The sequence below is a fragment of the Cololabis saira genome, chromosome 1 (assembly GCF_033807715.1).
Source record: "Cololabis saira isolate AMF1-May2022 chromosome 1, fColSai1.1, whole genome shotgun sequence".
NCBI lineage: Eukaryota > Metazoa > Chordata > Actinopteri > Beloniformes > Belonidae > Cololabis > Cololabis saira.
Window position 1 is genome coordinate 22,602,788 of NC_084587.1, and position 22,229 is coordinate 22,625,016.

The following is a 22,229-nucleotide window of genomic DNA, read 5'->3' on the forward strand; positions in this document are numbered from 1 at the left end:
TGATTGCTGCTTTAACTGCAAAAAAAACAGTCAACAATTTTATTCAATTTTATGTTATTTATGTGGTTATGTCCACTGGGCACTTCATTTCCACAGACACACTCAACTGCTTTGCCTGTGGAATGGTGGCTGGCTAAGACTCAGGGATACTGAACCACCACCACCCCCCAGCCCCCCCAGTGAAGATATGGAGAAACAGGCTGAGGCGGCTGGCATCTGCCACTGAAAGGGGACCATTTAGCGGTGTAATGGCGGGGATGACTTGCATGTTGAGACAAACAGCTGCAGGGTGCTCAGCAGTCTGGATCTGTTATCACTCACACAGCAATGATTCATTGGTGCAGCAGTGGAGGATTTCCTTTCTGGGCCACAGAGATGTACAGTACCATCATGTTATGGACAAAGTGAGACATCTAAGAAGTGACTGTCCAGGCTGAGTCTACATAAACGAAAGACCAAAAAAGACTTGAGACTGCCAAGAAATTAGCACAAAGCACACATGATATATGTATATGCAGTTACTCTGTAAGCAGTTGGAGTTTTTCAGATCGTGTAGTTTTTTTCCTCCACCGTTTCACCACGCAGTGCAAGAATCCTAGTTTGTGAACTTTCCAAGGTTAACTGACCATTATTATTCTAGGTCAGAGGGGCTGCATGTACGTGTGTCAGTGCACCCACAAACATTAAAGTTCAGGAGAGCAGTCAGTCAGATTTCAACTTATCGTACCACACAGAGTGACTGCCAGTAAAGGGAAGAGTGTGAATTAGTAAAGAGAGAGAAGAGCAAAGGCTGGAGTAAAGGTAAACCAAGAGGTCACCCATGATATAACTTGTGTGAGGCTGCTGGCTATCTTATTCAAAGCTACAGTACTCTCTTGCTTAGCCGTGCTTGAAAAATGTCATCACTGACCTAGGGCCTGAACAGGGTAGGAGACAAGAAGTCGAAGGAAGGAAGGGACGGATCGAGGGATGGTTAAAGGAGGGGGGCTGATTTGGCTGGGCAGGCAAGAAGAAGAGGCCATTAGCCGATTAAGGTTGGAAGGGGGTGCATCAATACTGCGCCGATGTCAAAAGGAGAGACATGCCCATGAGCTAATATAAGAATGAGAGAGAGAGAGACCTAGAGATAGACGGAGAGAGAGAGATAGAGCAGGTCAGGGAGTCACTAAAATCTCAAAGACTGCTGACCGCAAAGCCCTACAAAGTGAGGAAACATAAAAGACTTACACAACACACTTGGTTTAGAACCATCACATTTACATCGCCGAAATAATTCACTTCCCTTCCCTGCTAAGGCTGCTGCTGGTTGTATGTGTGCATGTGTATGTCTTTATGGATGGGTTAAGGGGGTTGAACAGAGGGTAAGGACATAGGAAGGAAAGCAGCGAATATGAAGGTAGTGAAGAAGGAGCTGTTGTGGTAATTAAGTGTTCGGCTGAGCCCTAGCAGGGCTTGCCACGGCCGCGGGCTATGCTAATGAGCACGCCCAGCAGTCAGGGCTGCCTTATTAAATGTTCACTGGACAATATGGTGGGAGAGATGCGCCACTGGCAGGCTCAAGTCTCAGCAAATGACCAGTCTTCCAAAGGAGGGAGGTAATTCTACTAATTGGGACACACTGGATCAGGATCACCTCCCTTTCCTTTTTGCATAATCTGTCAATTGCTTGATCTCTCTTACACTCAGAGCCCCCCTCCTACACTGCTTTCTCCCTCTCCATAACCAGAAAATGCAAATGTGAAAAATATGTTTAAGACAAAATAAATTATCTGCAATTAGACTATTAAATGTTGCTGTTGCTTTGCAGGAGTAACCTGATTAATAACTCTTTTTCCTTGCTGGAAGTTGAGAAAAACATGATCGCTAACATGGGAATGGGCAGGACAAGTGATCACTAAGATAAAGTGTCATACTTTTGATGACCACTCTTATATTGAAAAGTAATGATAATCCGTTTATTAACCCCTTTTAAAATAAGTTCCCCTTATATTGACTACTAATGGTAGTTGGTGTTTTCCCCAGCTTTTACTTTCCTGAGTTGAATATTTGACAAATTTTTACTCAGTACAAGAGTAGCTTAAACTATTACATATGCCTCTGGCTATTAATTTTGTTGACACAATATCTTGACTCTCTGCAAAAAAAATCCTACAGTATTGATCAGGGTTCATGTCAGACACTCATATATTTAGTTGTAACATTTTGAAACTCCCAATCTCCTCCCACCATCCCCCATCCCCTTCCTCCAACTATCTGCAATGCCGTCCAAGTGTTGTCTGTGACAAAGACACACAGAGATCATCTTTTCTCTGGATTCGGAGGTGAGGCGATCCTCTCCGTGAGGATCAGGGTTCATGCAGCAGGGCTATATATACTAGTGCTTGAGTCATATTGAAATGTAGAGCAAATTACCATGTGTGTATTTTCAGCCTTGGCCTCCATGGTTTGTGGGTACTTTGGGCGGCATGCCAGAGGTGAAACAGGAAGGAGAAGTGTTCTTGGAAGAGAATGAGACGACTGAGAGCCCGGGACCTCTGAAATTCTTCAATGTAGATGAAGTGCACTTTACCCCCTAGTTTATTTTTCCCTGCCATTTTTAGCATCTCGTGTTAAAAAAATACTTGCTCATAACATCAAAAGTGTCATCAAATCAATGGGCCTAAACTGCTTAAGGGAGAGAGGTGATACATTTCCTGCATCTGTGCCGCGGAAAAACGGCAACATTACCAAGTTAAATCTCAAATAATCAGTCACTTTTAAATCCCCCACACAAAAAAATGTGATATTAAATTTTAATATTTTTCGAAGAACGTTTTTCCCAAAGCATCTCATGCTGCATATGTTTTAATAAAATGAAGTATACTATGCATCAATATGACACTATAGGACATCGTGGGTGATGCTGTCAAACACTGTGCTTTAAAAAGGGACTGTAATTAGCAAATCTGTTTCCAAAACAAAAATAATGCATTATTTCGAAGTGCCCACTGCCAAGTAGCACAGGGTGAATATCGTTGAACTGTAGTGAGCTGTGGAGTTGACGTGCCCCTCGCAGTTCAAGCCAATTTAGTTGAGTAAACAGTCACCCAAAAATAGACATACACATAAATTAACTTAAGTGACATCCTCTTTTGATTAACACAAAAAGCTTTTCAGTAAATAATCAGGACTGCTATTCCAGCAATAATCTACATGCCAGGCCTAACGATTGATACTAATCGGTGAGTGCCAATTAGTAGCCAAAGCCTGCTGTCCATCACTGTCCCGAAAACAGCAACAGAATATCTGAAATATGTACTGCATGGGAGTGCCCAATTCAATCTTTGTGTACCAATCCCCATTTCAACGGACAGTTGCTTTCTAATCACTGTATTATATTATTGATAGCGCTCAAGGTTATGTTTGTGCATGTAACACTTCTTTTCCTTAAAAGTGTTACAAAAAAGGGAGTTTTTGCAAGAACCTCCCTCATTCAAAATGAGGGATAAGATTATCTTGCTGCTTTAAAGTTGCATGTTGGCACGAAGTTCATGACCTCATTCACAATGTTTTGTGAAATAAAAAATATAGAATTTCGCGAAGAGAGACCAACAACTGAAATTATTTTCCTCTTCGATTCAAGGAACTAGTCTGGATGACTTTTTCAGGGGACAATACCAATCATTGTGACAGAAACTGCCTCTGGACGCCACTAGATAAGCATGAAACCAATCAGAGAAACAAAGCATGTGATGTATGCAAAGCAATGATCAGATGAGTATCAACAAATGACAAAATGTAGTAAAAGGAAGGTGAATGACAGTTTTGCAGTAAAACGCTTTTGATTCAAGGTGTTATTAGGAATTCTGTAGCCATCTTGGTTGTTTTGACTTGTGGATCCTTGATACTCCTGTCCTGAGTAATTGAAAGTTGTAGTGAATGTAACGACTCCTGCCAAGAAATGAATTCGTCCAATTTTTAACAATCAACTCTTCGCCCCATAAACTGCATTAAAAGTCATAAACGACAGCCCAACATGATGGACATATTTTAAAAGAGAAACTGCAAAAGAAAAAAAAAACATCTCTCCCATCATTCTGAAGATGAAGAACCCCTTTATTTTGTATTCTTGGCCTTGGTACGAGAAATGATTTTGTTGGTTTGACGACTGAGGTGTTGTGGTGAAACATGTATGTTTAGCCTCCAGCAGAGAGTCATAATGAGGCAGAATTCTGTCATCCTGTATTACAGTCGGCCATAGCCATGGTGAAACAACCAAATTAATATTGGAGCACTCCGTTCATGGAGTCTCAAAACTCTTGCAACACATTGCCTGCTATTAAAATCGCACTAGTTAGATGTTAAGTGACAGGAAACATTTGCTGTGGTGCATTTCTGGAAACTGCACCTGAAGGACTGCAGCACAGACCTGATTGAGCTGCATCCCCCTATTATGTGTCCCTCCCAAATTTTCTGACATACCCAAAATACGCAAACATAGAGCGACCAATTCATGTATGCTAATGGCCCTTTTGCACTAGTCCCACCTCAGCTCGGTTCTACCCGCCACGGCCCCGTCTTGCGCTTTTGCACTAGGGGCTGAGGCGAGTAGAGCCGCTCCAAGCCGATACTTTTTCTGTAACCATTCTGGCGAGGTTCTAATCGGGCTGAGCCAGGACTATTTCTGACGTCACCACCCTCCGCGCCACTGATTGGTCGGGGGGCGGGGCCGTCAGACGTTTGAATCAGGAAGCGGGAGTCAGCGCGAGAGCGACCCGCGGCTCGCGGCGATTTTATTATAAAGCGCAAAACATCAATTCGGTGATCCAACTCTGAGGTGCAGATGTTCATAAACCTGGTGGCTGACGAGAGAATTAAAAAAGGGATGTAGCCGGGCTGTTTTACTCTCAGCCGCTCGCGGCTCCAGCTGATTTCTCATCAGCGCCGACATGAACAAAGCGGTTGCGCAATCGAGTACGTCACAGCAGCTTCACCCCAACCCCCCCACTTCTCACCTGGCTGTGGAAAAACAAACGGGGACAAAACGGGTAGAGGCGAGACGAGCTGAGTCGGGCCGAGGTGGGACTAGTGCAAAAGGGCCATAAGAGAATGCTAATATGAAATCCATGTGCACCCATACATGTTTAAACTGATGTTGCTGGCCTTGTATATCTGGGCGGTAGACGTAACCACTTTTCTTAACTGTAACATATATCTCAAGTCACATGTAAATGATTTTTCTTCATAAAAGTGATCATTTTGAATTTTGTAGTCTACACAAAACTTTGGTTTGTGATCATTTATTGTCATATTTTGCAGAATTTGTGAAACAATAAAAGTTTTATGTAATTCCAGCCTTACTGTAATATAGCAGAGGAACACAATTCAATAGTAAGTGGTTAAAAAGTATAGGTAGTTAATTTTTTTAAGCGGCTATCTGGGCATTATTGAATTCTATGAACTTTACAATAAGGAAACACTAAACAGGAAGCACAGGGTGTGTACCGTAATACCTGCCTCAAAAGTTAAATAATTTATAGGACAACTTGCATGGGGAACCGTGTGAACTGCTCTTACTTCTTGTTCTTTGAATCACCACATCTGGGTCAAAAAACTCCAGATATCTCCAACAATAATAGAGTTGTAGCATAAGCTCTCATCACAAAACTTACTTGCAATAAAATGTTGCTGTATTATTGATCCATATATATATATATATATATATATATATATATATATATATTATTATTATAATAATATATATTATTATTGCAAGTAAGTTTTGTGATGAGAGCTTATGCTACAGCTCTATTATTGTTGGAGATATCTGGAGTTTTCTGACCCAGATGTGTTGATTCAAAGAACAACAATATATATATACATACAGTGCCTTGCAAAAGTATTTGGTCCCCTTGAACTTTGTGACCTTTTGCCACATTTCAGGCTTCAAACATAAATATATAAAACTGCAATTTTTTGTGAAGAATCAACAACAAGTGGGACACAATCATGAAGTGGAACGAAATGTATTGGATATTTCCAACTTTAACAAATAAAAAACTGAAAAATTGGGCGTGCAAAATTATTCAGCCCCCTTAAGTTAATACTTTGTAGCGCCACCTTTTGCTGCGATTACAGCTGTAAGTCGCTTGGGGTTTGTCTCTATCAGTTTTGCACATCGAAAGACTGAAATGTTTGCCCATTCCTCCTTGCAAAACAGCTCGAGCTCAGTGAGGTTGGATGGAGAGCGTTTGTGAACAGCAGTTTTCAGTTCTTTCCACAAATTCTCGATTGGATTCAGGTCTGGACTTTGACTTGGCCATTCCAACACCTGGATATGTTTTTTTGTGTACTAGTTACACACACACACACACACACACACACACACACACACACACACACACACACACACACACACACACACACACACACACACACACACACACACACGCCCTGCATATTATTAATGGGGTATTTGATGATTTGATGATTACAGTTTTTGGCAATGACGAGTCATGCTTTTTTACTGAATATGCTTTAAAAAGGGCTGGTAAATGATCAAAGTATCCATTAAGGAACATCTTCAGGCTAGTATGACCATACACAATCCCCTTTTATCATTCAAATCTTTCCTATGTGAAGCTCTTTATGAAATAAATTAGAAAAATGACTAAAAGCTACAATGCCCAACTATTGTCAGCATACTCCATCACAAATTGTCAAAAACTGGTACCATTACAGTATAATTTCTAAAAAGTCTAAGTACTGAATGTCTAAGCTAAAATGCAATATTTAGAACCTTGCCAAACTGATTTGCTGTACATTTCTTGATGTATTTTTAACATATCCTTCCATATTAACAACATTTGTGTGGTTCCTGTGGCAGGGTTTTTTTTGGCCCAAAATTAGGCTGAGATGGTGTTTCCCATGTGGGGATCATGTCTTATTCACACACAAGGCACGCATTTATTTGCAGCGTGGCCTAAACTTTGTTTTTAATGTACTAATATTCCTTAAACTAATCCCATGTCAACTCTTTCTGATCTTCGATCGTCACTCGTTTCCCCAAGTCTCTCTTTAGCATTTCTTGAGACAGTTTTGAACTTTATTCATGATACATTAACCATATTTTTTAAGTAATACGGTTTAACATTCTCCCATGGTAGATTAATTATGTCTGCTCTCAGTACTATTTCACCTATCATCTCCCTGCCTGGCAAACTGACTTTTTAAGTCTCTAATTTTACACATATTTGAAAAAGGAAAAAGAGAAAGAAAACTAAATAAAAATAAACATGTTTTGTGTCTGTGTATTTGTACACTAAATAAGGACATGGTTATCTTTTTTACAAGATCTCAAATTCTTAAGCCGTCAGATACATCCATCAGCTAGGTGTATTTATAGGGTGAAACCTGCATTCTACAGGTGCGGGTGGTTTGACTGATGTGGAGATTGCGTTCAGGGCCGTGACCTCTCAGTGGTGGAAAGCCACAATTGCAGTCTTAGATGTCAAATACAGCAGGTTCATGCTTGTCTGGACATACCATTGTGCAGAAATAAAAAAATAAAAAAATAAAAAAAAGATGTTTAGGACAGCTAGGGTGTCTCGAAATTTGCCCAAGACTTCCTCAGATTTTTCAACGGAAGGAAAACTCTGGATTTGACTTTGATTTCTGAGAGGCAGTACCAATATAAGGTGTGTTTCCATTAGCAAGGGGTCCAGGTAGTTTTTTTGGGGGGGTTCTCTTCACTACCTGCAAAAGTGGCCGTCAGGAACCTTTTTAAAAGGGTGAAAATCATTCCTGTAGTAGGAGGTAATCAGCTCGACCTACAGGAACTTCCTGGTGGGAATCTCTGCTGAGCCATGATTTCTAAATAACATTCAGCACTCTCACGTTTACATTAATCATATGACCAGAACTTATTTGAACCTATTGGACCTGAAACATTTTGTTGTGATGACAATTGAACAAGAAAAATCAATAAACACACTGATGAGTCGGTACAAGGCTTATTGACACCAATGTAGAGATCTTGTTTAGGGTTTTCTTCTAATATCAATCGCTACCACCATGGTGTATGTTAAAAAACAAAATGGCAAGTAGCATCCCTTGTTTACATGTTTCTTCTTCTCTTTCTTCTTTCCCTGCATTCGTCTTTTTCCAAGTCCTTTTATGCTGCTGGCTTTTTGCAAACAGCCTAAAATACGTGTTACCAGTGTCACATGGTACGCAGTGTATTTGTTCACCCAGTGGTTCTTGTGTAGCGCTAGCTACAGTGTACTGGAGACATGCCAGGTGAAGGGGCTGAGTAGGGGGTCGGCCCTGTTAAAGGGTTCCTGTCTCTTCCTGAATCCCTTCTAACGGAAACACACCAGTTGCAGTTGTGTTAGTATAAGTTAGTATAACTTGGTATAAGACAGGCAGTTTTCTATGCCTCAGTACTTGTATAACAACTCCAATAATGGTGAGCTTTTTCTTCATTTATTCTTAAGTTATCTCTCTACACCGTGTTTTGAAAATACACACAAACCATCAAGTCTATATGTGGTCACGAGGTGATATCAAATGATGTGATGATGGTGCCTAAAGCTTAGAGAACAGAAGTTGGATGTCAAGAAATTAATAAAAGCTAACATCAGAAGCTACAAACCATTATTACAGATAAAACATGCAAACAGTCAGTTGCCTTTATTACGCTTTGTGCGAGAAAACAGCTGCTTTGAAACAAGTCATGTTTGCCATCTGTCATTGTGACAGCAAATGTACTTTTAAACTGAAATATTCTGTGGATGAGCTCTGCTACTTCAATCAGCAACAGACATACCAGAATACCTGGATGTATTCAAACAATGTTGTTGACAACGCGGCTGGATTGTGAGTTACAGTCAAGAAGGAAATTAACTACATGAAACACATATCTTTGTTTTGACAACTTATAAATTAACATTTTCTTGTTCAGAGCTTTAAGCTGTTGTAATGTTATTGTATTCTGTGACATTTTTAAGTTCTCAACCGAGTCTGAGTATTTAAATGGTAGATGGCTCAATTTAGCATGAGGTAGAATCTTTTAACCAGTGAAGATCTCTAGTAGTAACAAGGCATAAGAAGAGTTATTTGTTCAAGTCTACCTTAAGCTATCTTTTGAGTGAATGGAGAACATTATTATACAATTTTCCACAGCACCACAGTCTGTGCAGAATTTACACAAATGTGCAATAAATTGCCATTGTGAATCATAATGTAATACTCTATGCACCGACAGGAAGTTGTACTCCTAATTCTGTTGTATTGAAAATACAATAACAAAGCGTTTATATTGCGTTCCGTTCCAGTGTAATTTGTGAATGATTGCCAGAAGCCAAGTTTGTCTTTATTCAGCGAAAGCACAAATAAAATACTCTCATTTGTCAAACAGCAACTGGCAATTCAGGTTTCAGTTGAGAAGGTTTTGAAGGCAGTTACCAACACCGAAGCTCAAAAATAAATTTTTGAAAATATATATCTCAAAGGTTCCTAAATATATTCTGTAAATCCTGTGTGTACGTGGTACTCATTTTAAAGTTTTTACTTGACTGTCAGCATAAGCACAATGCAACAATAGCAACAATTCATTCATATGCTCTTGTATACATGGGGCAAGAAGGGTAATGTGTAAATGCTATAATACACAGAGCTCTCTGCTCACTCTGTGAAGAAGAGCTGTTCATATTCAAAAATACTTCTGCCATTCTATCTCGGTGAAGCAGGCACATGTGGGTGGGATCCTTCTTTGAGAAACTCAATACAAGCAAACGTGTAGGACACTTTAAAAAGGCAAAAACTTCAGTGTTTTGGGGTAGAATGTGTAAGAAGTGCAGGATGTTACACCGCCAACAGCAGTGCTAGCATCGTGCTTACATACCGACTGATCAGCTGATCAGTTTACTGTATTCCACGGGTTAAAAACTTTTATCTTGAGTGTGTTCTTCAATAAAACGGGTCATGATTAGTAAGAATATTTTTCAGTAAGGTTTTTCAAACCATCCTCTTAAATACTGCAACTTGATGACTCAAAAAGCCTACCTCGTGCCTTATTTCAGGGAAATTCTCTTTTTATGTGGTTTTTAAAGCTGCTAATTATAAGTCAATTGGCAAACTTATCAGCTTGACATTTTTCTGCTGGCTCACAAACCATCCTCCCTCAAACAAGACATGGATGTAGCTATAACTTCCTCAAGAAGACAGGGTGCATTCTTTAGAACAAGTGTGAAAAGAACAGGCTATCACCCTGCTGCGCAGTTTTCTGGCGTACTGAAGCTCCTCATGGAGGTGATTGTGTGTCTGTGGAAGAGAAGTGAGAGAGAGTAGGAGGGTGGATAGTGGGTGTGTACAGCGTCCATGTATTGTTTGTAAATCACCCTGCTGGCAAAAGGGACACTTGGCTCTACAGCAGCCACACAAGCCAGGGACACAAAGCAAGGTCTAAAGGGAGGTGGGGGTGGAGGGAAAGGTAATTCTATATGTACATGTATGTACACAAGTGGACACTGCGTCCATCAGGAACACTCCAAAGAACAGCAGGGGAGAAAGAGCAAGGGAGGAAGGATGAGGATGAGGAAATCTTGAGAATGTGCTGTCTATTCTCATGGAGTTACAGGTTTGACGGCTGCTTGGCAGAAGTGCCCGAGGCTGTGCCTGTTTGCTTGGATTTTAGCCTGTCGGTCAGTACAGGGACACCAATGAGGGATGGTGCCCGGTCCCTAACACAGATACAGAGGGAGCACTTTCAGACCATTATTTATAAAACGAGAAAGAAAAGGAAAAGACAGCAGCAAGGAAAAGAGAGAACTGCTGTAGCACAGCAGGAAATGCTCACCGCTAACCTCATTTACATGCAGGTCCAGGGAGAATGGGGGGGGGGGTTATTCCATTTCCAATCTCCATGTTAAATGCTAGCTGGGGCAGCTGATGGGAATGAGAGGTATTGTTCGCCTTATGCTGTTTATCCCTGCTTTTCTCACACCAATAGCTACCTTCCTGTCTTCTTGCTAAAAAGAGACATTGTCTCAATAATTTCAATCGCAATATAAAAATCTATGAACCTAACAAGCTATGCATACATCTGTTTACTTTGTGTAAACTGTGTAGTGCTACCAGCCCTCACAGGCCTATCAGTTCTGTCATAACCAGGTTGTGACCTGAGGCTGCAGCATTCAAAGCCATCCTTCACCCACTGAGTCTGTTCTGTGGCATAATGATTGCTATGACAACCATCACTTAAAGCCGCGGGTAGGTGGAGGAGAGATGTCAGCTTCTCGTCTACTCTTCTGATGATCTCATTTCTGGCTGGCAGGTACAACAAGGTCAAACCACTGACACTGGAAAAGTGGCTGCTTGCTACATGCAAACAGCAGAACCGAGTTTCCAAACAATTACACTGCCCTATCCAAATCAACATGGAGCAACGCTTTGAAAAACACGGGGTGGGGGAGGATATCTAAAAAAAAAAGAAAAAAGGAAAAAAAAAAAATCTGGGGAATCAGAGGGAATGAGATGTAAAAGAGGAGATGGCTGTTGTTGGCCAGTTATGAGCACAAAGTCTGGCTGTGCGTCCCAAATAAGGTTTTTAAACGTTTTTTCTGGGAGGATTTGTGCTAATCTAGAAAACCTTCTGGAGGAAGTGCAAATACATCTGCTGCTGACCACTCCCCTGCAGAGTACGAGGGATTAATGACATCGCAATCTGAACTAACATGGCCTCCGTTCAAAACATTTGCGAGGTGTGGGAAAACACAAACAATTACAGGCTGAGCTATCTGAGTCCGTCCTTTTTGCTATACCTTGCTCACAACCTTATCCCACTAATTTGTTTCTACTTATGCTTTCGGTTCTTAGACAAACTGTAAGCCGCAGAGCTCTTCACTCAGAAATATCCACTGATTAGCTAATCTCATTAGCATCACAAGGATAAAATCAAGTGATCAAATGCCCTTGGTAAACAATGAGAGGATAAGACGGAAGACATGTTTCTTTTAATGCACCAAGCAGTGTGCAAATTGGGGCGCCATATCTATAGCGCTGAATTACTCAAGATGCTCAACTGCATTTTAAGCATCATAAATAACCTCAGAGTGCACTGACAATGGCTTCCTCTGAGGTGACATCACATCAATGACTTTAACTTCTTAGGATTTTTGTCCTGCAGCCAAAGACTTCCACTCTCCTTTTAGAGGTGATATATCGTTTCCCTAGAGAGAGCCGTCACTGACTTATGGCCCGACAATGCTGTGTCTGTAACTACCCCAGTCTTCTTGGTACTCTTAATTTACCAATTAAGCAAATCCTATGCTCCCAAAAAACTGCAGACACTCTGCTGCTAGCACAGCTAGTGGATGACATTAGCCAATGCTTCGCTCCTGACGGTCTAAATGCGTAAAATGTAAACACTTTCACATCAAAAGGAGCAAGAGGTGAGCCTGGCTAGCGCACTGTAAGCTAGCAGAAGTCAGACCGTGCTTCGGTTGGGAATGAGTGTGCATGTGTGTATATGAGGCCTCTTGCCCTCCTCTACCCACACAGGAAGTGAGGTCATCTCCTAGCACCGCGCCGTGCAGAGTGTGTTCAGCGAGGGCGACAAAGATCAACATGTTGGCCAGCCTCCTAGCAATTATACATACACTGATGGCCTACATTGAATTAAAATGTTTCTAAAAGCAGCTTCGTTGGGCAGTAAATGTGTAATATGTTAAAGTAGTAACTTTGTGGGGACAGTCAGAAAGCAATTACCAAAGAAAAATCCATTGAAAAAAAAATCATAAACAGATGCCAAAAAGCTCCAAATTTCAAGCACTAGTTAATGATGCACCACATGCTCAAGAATTGGTTCACAGCCACCGGGGAGGCTCTATCTTTTAATACAATTTAGGTAGTTGTTTATCTCTCACTGTAATTTTAGTATTCTTTCTTGGAGTGAAACATGATACAGAGGCAAACAATAAATCACATCCCCGTTTAGAGCGGGCGTCTGGCACAACTGGCCGGCTTCAGTCTCCCAGACCACCACCCCCTGGGCTGATGCCGCCTCCTCCACTCCTCTCATGCTCACCATCCCTCATGCCTGTTAAAGGCTTGTCCTGCAGGGTCTGGATGCACTTGTGTGGTACAACAACAGAGAAACCGCCCAAAGCTCTTAACAGCTCTTCCTCTCCACTTCCTCCCGCCCTCCATCACCACTGTTACGACCACCAGCTTCTCTCTCCCTCTCCACTCTGCTCCGTCTTTCCCAGCTGCACCGGCGAGCTGTGCCGTATGAACTGCTGCCAGCTGAAAGCCTGCTACTCCTGTGAGATTGCTATTACTCAGTGCAAGCAGGGCTCTGTGTAGCCAAAGGGCTGCTCTCCGAGCTGTAGATCTCCATGTTGTGACTTGTCAACACGGGGAAAAATCGTTGCCGAGACTGAGGCACTTCCATCCCGCACAGGAGGGGTTCTGATTGCAACCAGGCAGGTACTGTACAGGAGGCTTGAGGTCGGCTTCTGTTGCCTGGTTTTGCGTTGCAGAGGATTCTTGGCTCAGCAAAGGCATTCGGAAACCACTGGATAACAGGCATTTAAAGAAGAAATCACCTTTAAGTCAACCATCTAAGATTTTTAGGGTTTATTTAATTTCAATATTGTTGCAATTAGGAAAAATCTTTCATATGAAAAGACAGAAATCTGTTTTGAAATTCCCAGCAGACAACTAAATTACAAATTTGAATGAATTACTAGTCTAGTATTTCTTTACTGTCAGTGATAAATTCAACACTAAATGAAAAGGTTTATTACAGCACTTACAATACTTGACACAGAGTTAAATCCCTCTTTAACAAAAAGAAAACATTTTAATTTCTTAAAGCTACACATCAAATACACTTTATCACCACGTCACTAAAAAACCTTTCGCGTAACTAAATCAAGAAATGTTCAACGCTCTTTCCAGACACCGAAAAACAAAGCAAATTTGTAGTCCAGAAAAAAACGAACAAAAAAAAAACATTAAAACTTTCTTATTCATGGTTGGAATCATGTATTCAGCCGTACTGTATACGGCCTTCCATTCACACTCCTGCAACATGCATGTGGTGGTGCTATGGCCTCGAGCGTGAACACCACATAAAAAGGGACTTCATTATAGGGCTGCAAGTAACGATTGTTTTAGTAGTCAACTAATCTGTTGATTGTTTTTTTCGACTAGTCGATTAGTTAACGACTATTCTTGTCAAGTGCTCCATGTGACAGGATGTGGCTTAATGTCACCGGGCACTGCAAGCCCTCGGAGGTATCACCAGTGTCACAGGGTTCGACAAAAAGCGGCAAAACATCTGCAATCTAACAACGCCCTTTGATTTTCATATGACGTATTTATTCAGTGGGCTACACGCAGTCACCAAGCAAACAATAAAATCAACCACATGCTAATGCAAAAGCTGCACTCAACTTTTAAATATTACACATCTTTATCTGGACAAAACATTTCTGATACAACCACAACTGGTCAACCTAGGATGCTTTACACATCAAAGTTACTCCCACTACTTTGACTTCATGGACCAAATTAGATTTCAAATTTTCTTTTAAAAGATACACCAGTAGTTTCAGATTTTTCCACCAATTTTAATTGAATTTCTCTAATTCTATTGTAAATTTCAAGTGCATATTCATAAACATGGGTTTTTAAGTTCTCTAAACTGCACAAGGTTGCAGGACTTTCTATCAGTCTAAAAATAAATCTATTAAAAAGAGACAAAATATTAAAGAGAGAAAAAGAGATCTGGGAAACTAAACAGCTTCTTTTTTTTTTTCTAAACAAACTGTATTCAACTTTGTAGATAATTCTTCCAGTCACCTGCACATAGACACCGGTGTCATTCGTACTGTTTGGAAGACAGATTTTCTTTTTTCTTAAATGACAATTATGTAACAGTTTCGTGTCTAACTTACTGCCTCTTGGAAAAAGGTGTCTGCTTTCTGTCACAGAGTTCCACTGAGGAGTTGACGTGGAAGTTCAAACCTGGATATACTACATGCTGAGAAGGAAGGCTATTTTCCCTTGCTGGCTTTCTCTATTCGAAACTTATGTAAGTTTGAAGAATTCTTAATACGGTCAAATAAAACTGCTAAAATCCATGTCTCTATTGCCATCCCAAGTTCAATTTCCCAGTAAACTGGCAGAAGAAACCCAATCTGACCCAAAACAAAAAACTAATGTAAAATCAGCTCTGCATCATATTTTCTTTCACAGCAGTATTTATTGATAGAATTGTTTAAATCGGTTTGTGCAAAACATCAAGATGTTCCATTGTGCATCAGTCTGATTTCCTGATCTCTGAGTCACCACCTTTAAATGACAGTCCAAACAAAACTAATTTTGAATCTGTTCTATTGAACAGGAGTTCTCCCTTTACAATGTTCCAAGCTTCATAGAGTTTTATATTAATTTCAAGCTCTTCTGCAGACCTCCTAGCAGATCCCTGCCTTCCAACTGCTGCTGGCAGACATGCAGCAATTCCATCAGTGCATCTGTCCCTGCATAGTTTAAACTTCATGCTGCTGCTGTGCATTACCAGTGCTTCATGCTTAAAGATTGCGGACGAGACAGCAAATGTTGGAACGCACAGTGAGCAACACATACAATACATGGAGCTGCTTTGTTTGCAACATCTCAGCCACATAATTGTGAATCATTTCTGTTGGAGAAAAAGAAAAACAGAGTCTTTCAAACATAGATGGCTCGCAGGTTCCTTATCGTATCCTCGTCGAAAATGTGGGACCCGGTCTGTCGTTATCTTTATTTATCTATTTTTTATGTTTGTTTTTAAGAAATAAATCAATAGTTCAAGAGGCTGAGTGAGAGCAAGTGTAGATAACCTACTGGCTGGACACAAGTAGATGGCAACCCCTGCATAACTGTCTATACCCCTGTGTAACGACAGGAAGCACCTCACTTTTACCATCAAACCTTAGTAACACACACACAAGCAGCTCTTCTTGCTCCCTTTCTGTGTTTCAAATAATATTTTATGGGAGTTGAAATAAAATAAAAGGATGTCTGCACATTGAACTGGTGATCATGTATACAAAATGAATGTGTGTTGTTTCCAAAAACACCTCTAAATTCGACTAAATGTTCACACTGATGCTGTCTGCTAATATTAAAACTGTTTAGTTATTAAGATAGGTATTGCAGATACTTTATACCCATTCCTTGCATCACATAAACAATGACAGCAATGGCCCCAACCATACGTTATATGCTATTCTATAACCTGTATGTTGTCACTTTATTCAAATAGTGTCTCTAAGAGTGTATACATTTCCTGCATTTCAAGTGGAAAATTTGCAATTTTAATAAAATACACTCAATCCCACGACAAAACAAAAAAGAAATGTTTGTGATAACGAATTTTGACAAAAAGATATAATTTTGTTTGTGCTGGACCGGCCGCCAGGATTCTTGGCTTGGTACCGAAGATTTAAGCAGAGAAGAAAATGAAACTAAGTGTGAACAGATTTCTTTCTTTTAAAAATTACTGCCAATGGGACATTAGACAAAAAGCTTGACACTGTCTATCACAATACACTTCCTTTATGGATACGACTAGGAATTCAGCAGGTACAATAACTTAGATAAATATTAATAAAAGCAGACGTTATACCCCAGTATAAAAGCTTCGACTAGGATCTTAAGGTATTAATATTATAAAGATGTTTTTGATTCTCGAGAATTCCTCATTTTGAAGTGCTATGAACCCACTTGTCTGTGTGCCTTGCCAATTGTCTGAAGTTGCAAATAAGGTTAACATTTGTGTACAAATATTGATCGTAGCCCTGAGGCTTAGCTACTTCTGTAATACCAGGCCCATTAAACCCTGCCCAACTAACTGTTTCTTCCCATCAGTCTGTTTCCTTTTGCTATTAAGTAAAACACAACTGGCAGACTCGAGTGTGTATGCTGAATACAACTTCCAGTTGAAAGTGTGTTCTCTAAGACAAGATAGAGTTTCAGGCATCCAGTATCATTGCTCTGCTCTGCAATACATTTCCAAGCTCCAAGGCTATGTATCATAATCCGCGTGATCTTTATTCACTCGAAGCCACCAGCGCACCCCAGCCCCAGTCCCATCAAAGTTTAGGTTGTGAGGGGAGTTAGGGGAGCATGACGGAGATAGTGAGGAGGTGTATGAGCTTGTGTGTGGGGGGGGATTCTTGGCAGAAAGTGCCCAGAGATTTTATGCCAAGTGAGAAATGGAAACCTCCTCTCATTTTCCTTTCCGTGTAATCCAACGTTTTCAAGCCCGAACCCCGCCAAGGTCATTATAATCATAGCAAGTGGAAGGTAGCCAGCGACCCACCATTACATTAAGGTGGAGAGCCACCCAGTCAGTCAGCTCTGAGCTGACAGAAAGGGGCAGAATGATGTGTAAAAATATTCAACATCTCTCCATACTACATGTAGATAATCAGGGAAGAGAGACTATTATGCTCCTCAAAGTTTGTGCTCATCATTATAGGGATTACGGTCACAATGTGTCCGGGGGAATCCTTTGGACTAAAAAAAAAACAAACAAAAAAAAAGTATATCTGCAAGTTACATTTGCACACACAAAAAAGGAGATATAATAAATCACACATGAAAACCCTTTAACTATTGCTAACTTTAGGAATGAGTAATTATGCAACAAATTTACTCAAACAATAGCACACTGCAAGGTCAAAAAGAATGGCAGTTTTCATTGTGGCACCAAAGGTCATGTTTGCTTGTCAGAATGAAGGCGCCATACTGTACTGTGACCTCCATAGCCAGCTTATGTACCCTCACACACACAAACATGGACACACACAAACACGCAGGGTTGTGCGCTCACTTTCACATGTGCGTGCCATTCTCGCACACTTAAAGAATAGTCCCTTCCCACGAGCAGTGCCATAGACAATAGCTCTGCTCACACTGGGAAACACAACCCATACATCTGGGTCTTTGCTAAGATAAAGCACCTCAAGCATTAAAGCCACTGTATTAGCTTGCCCTTTTTCACCACAGATGAAGAGATTTGAAGCTCGATATTGTGCATGTTGGCTGGCATACCACCAGGGTGTTGTTGGCTGCATAATGAAAACACACAGACTGACAGCAGCTGGCAAGAGGTGACACTTCCATTCTAGAGTGGGAAGATCCAAAACAAAGCACAAAAAGCTTCTGACAAATTCATACTTTTCTGTGACAGTTTGCTGAGTGACAGGGGGAAACAACTCCCAAATCAGAAAAGACTTTCATTTAAACCCAGGAACACAGGCACAGCAGAGCTCCAGTGCAGTGCCTACACAAAAGTATGCAGCTTCAGAAACACGGCTGAAGGGGATGCATTTTGCAGACCAAAAACAGTTTAACTGAAATTTTGTCATTGACTTATTCAAATTTTCCCATCTAAATGACAGAAAATATTGCCACTAACGTTTGACTAATACAGACTTTATACAAGGATGTTGTAGATGACTAAGATAGGCATATTATAAAAGACCAGATGTACAAAATGTCACAGGTTTTCTTGTAAGCTCAGTTAGAAATGATCTTACCGTAAATCATAATTAAATTGACGAACATTTTCTGTGTGTTTCATAGTGACAAAATCTGCCCTGAAACATCAAGTACTTTAACAATCAGAGCTTGATTTCTTTACAAGGAATTAGAGGGGAACATTTAACAGTGATCTGGATGTTGCAGTGAATTATGAATGGTATTGCCATCTGAAGTGAGCAACTAGGTAATAACACATGTACAAGACTTTCATACCACAAGATACCACAACAATATTCTATGACTCTCACACATACAATTGTTATCCTTATAGCATTATTGGAGGGATGATGTTTAACTGCAGTCTTACTCAGACCTTAACCATAACCAATTCAAGCTCGATCCTAAACTCCACACCTCACACCTTACTTCCAACAAGGCATCCAGAAATTACATTTTGCCCAATTAAGACCAGGTTTCGATCCCAATGAATAATATTAGGGCCCGCAAAGTTGCTGCTTAAAGGAACATACCAGAGTTAAAGCGGCCCTAAGTCCATTATAATATGGCAAGGAGAGTAAACTTTCACTGGGGACCAAAACAACGTGAATTAAAGCAGTTCTCAGTGAGAATGGAATACATGTTTGCAAGAAAATGCCAGTTAATGTAGAGTGCTGAAGCTAAGTCAAAATAAATTGCTATATTAAGCCTCTGACAAGACCCAAAAATGTAATTTCATTTAAGTGATTGGGTGAGTAGGGTCTCTACAGACAAACTGAGGTCATTTAAACATTTTATGTGAACCGAAAGTGCATTAAAAGGACTGTTTGTACTAGCATTTCTGTCTGGTTACTGCCATGCCCCACAAACTACTATCAATAGATGGGAAAGGAGGAGGATTATAGCCTCTGCTTCCATAGAACTGGATCAGAATGTGGATATTTATGATAAAAAAGGCAAGGGTTGGAAGAGGAGAAATCTCCTTCCATTGAGTCTATTGACAGTAGTTTGCTCTACATCAGTAATCATCCTATACGGACTTATGACAAGATGGCAACGACCAGGCCACAATGCCTGTCCAAACAATCCTCTTAATACAGTTTTTGTACACATGCAAAGTTTGAAAAAAAAAAAACCCTGGTTTGTCTGTGAGGGCCCTATTCAAACTGTCATTTCAATGGAGTCATGTCCCTAATTGCCATTTTGCTCAAAACATATATTCTGTTTTTACTTAGAACTGCTTTGGTCCAATTTGTTTTGGTCCTTAATTTAACTTTACACTCCTTGCCATCTAATAATAGACCTAAGGTTGTGTTAACTCTAGAACTGACCTTTAAATGTGGAAAGATTTAAAAGAACTAACAAAAACATGCACCCACAAGCCAAAGCCTGGAGTGGCATGGAGAATGAATCCCACAGAGTGAGCTGAGACAATTGTGAATTCTGTATGGAGAAAAAGGAAATACAAACTCAATTAACTATTAATGGCTTTTACAATACAACAAAGTGCCAAACATTTAAGGAAATTACACATCAAGCTTCTTTGGAGGGGGAGACTGGCTTTGTATTACATGTGTACTAAACCTATTCTTGGGAAAGCATTCTCAAAGAAGTCTTGATGCACAGTGATAGTAAAAAGACTGCAACGGGTTATATTCATCATTCATCAAAGCTCTGCTCTGTGCTGTCCATCCATGTGACTTCCACACTTCTCATGCAGCATATCAGGGAGAATTCCCTGTCACTCAATCTCACACTTGCACACAGAGAACCAGTCACTGCTACTGATGTCACCCATCATCCACCTCTACCTCTGCAATTTCTCCCAAAGTTCAAGCCTAGATCAGACTCTACGACTACGGTATAAACAGTAAAAAGAAGCAGTGATGCTGAACTGGTTGTGATGAGCCATTTAAAAATAAAGGCAAATGCCTCAAGGCTACACTGATTCAGGTTTGAGGTATCACGAATGACCTAATTATTAATTACATCTACATGACAATACGACCGATTCAACTGCTTGCTTATACACAGTACTCGCGTTGAGGGGGGATGAGGGGGGATGGCATCCCCCCTGAAATAAAAACGGTCAAAATCATCCCCCCTGTAAAACTGCCATCCCCCCTTTCCATCCTTTATGTCATTTCATCAATGATTTTGGTATTACTGCTATTTCAACATTTAGAGTCATCACCAGAAAAATAACACCAGAAAAATAATTTATTTGACAATTTTCACCGGTTTCAAGTCAATTTTCACTTGAAATAAATAGGAAAAATCTGCCAATGGGACAAGATTTATCTTCTCATTACAAGCAATAAAATCTTTTTCCACATGCAGATTTTTCTACTTATTCTAAGTGAAAATCTACTTGAAACAGGTGAAAATTGTTGTTTTTTCCAGTGATGAGTCTTGTTTTAAGTGTAGTGAGATTTTTTTTTACTAAAATGAGACATTTTAACTAGAAATAAGACCAATATTCTTGTTAAGATTTTGAGTTTTTGCAGTGATCCATGTTACTTATCCTGTGAAGGACAGAGGCATATTGATAAGTTCAGAAAACTGTTTTTAATTGTTGTGTTTTGATGTATTTGATGTAAGCCCAGTGGATATTTAAAGCTTACAGAAGGCTGCATTTAACTGCTGCTATGTCATTCCTGCAGTATTTCTGCAGGTGTTTTGGTCAGTGCTATTATTTGTAATATATTATATTATTTGTAATCAGCACAAATTATCTGTCTCCATATGATAAAATCCACCATCCCCCCCTGATTTTTTTTTACAACTCGAGTACTGCTTATACATGTATTCATAGCAAATGAATAGGAGCAACAAAAAAATAAATAATGTCACTTTAATAACGAGGGGCTTACTGCCCACTAAGATCTCAAAGGAATCCTCCTGTGGCCAGAGAGTGTCATTGCAGCTTTTCATTATCTGGACTGATAAAAGGCACAATATCGAAAAATCCGGAGGGGTCAAATGCAGAAAAAAAAAAAAAAAAAAAAGTAAAGCAAACTCGTAGAGAAATAAACTAGGCTGGGGAAGTATCACAGGTTCCTGCTGCGACACCACGTTATTGCGGCGGAGCGCAAACGTCGGTTTCCTTCTCCTAACCGCGTTATTGATCGTAGTCTGTCTGCAATGAATGGCTGCAAAGGGAAGGGGGGGAAAACCCTGAACTTCAGGTGACCGACCATGGCTCTGACACAGCCTTCATGCAGACTGGGAGGGCTGGAAAAATACATTAGAGGGGGTGGAGGGGGGGTCGAAAAAAAAACAACAAAAAAAAAAAACAAACCTCACCACACTTTTTAAAAGTCGACGACAAACAAGCGCGAAACAAAATTCGGCGCCCGCGGATATTGAAGAAAAACTGAAGGCTGAAAGTTGGACGTTTTATCGCCGAGGAAATGAAGTTTTTTCTCCTAGATAGAGTATCTGCTCGGGTTTAGGGCAGCCAGACTCTGGCTTGTCTGATCCGACTGACCCCTTCATTTTTATTGCGGCCAGACTCCCAGATCCTCCCCCTTTTTCTACCCCGAAAAAGCGACCTAACAGGGAGCACATAGGCGAAATAGACCCGACACGTAACGGCGAGTGACCGCAACCTTTTACGGCGAGAACCGGACCTGCATCGCTCCTGCTGCTCCGGTTAAAGCCAACATATCATTTATTATACTCTCGCTAAAGGCTGAATTATGGTCCGCGTT

At 40.5% G+C, this 22,229-nt stretch overlaps 1 protein-coding gene across 1 annotated transcript in view; it reads right to left on the minus strand.

Annotated features, from left to right (window-relative positions):
• The window catches only part of znf827 (zinc finger protein 827), a 68,426-nt gene that overhangs the window by 45,502 nt on the left and 695 nt on the right, over positions 1 to 22,229 (minus strand). The window lies entirely within an intron of this gene.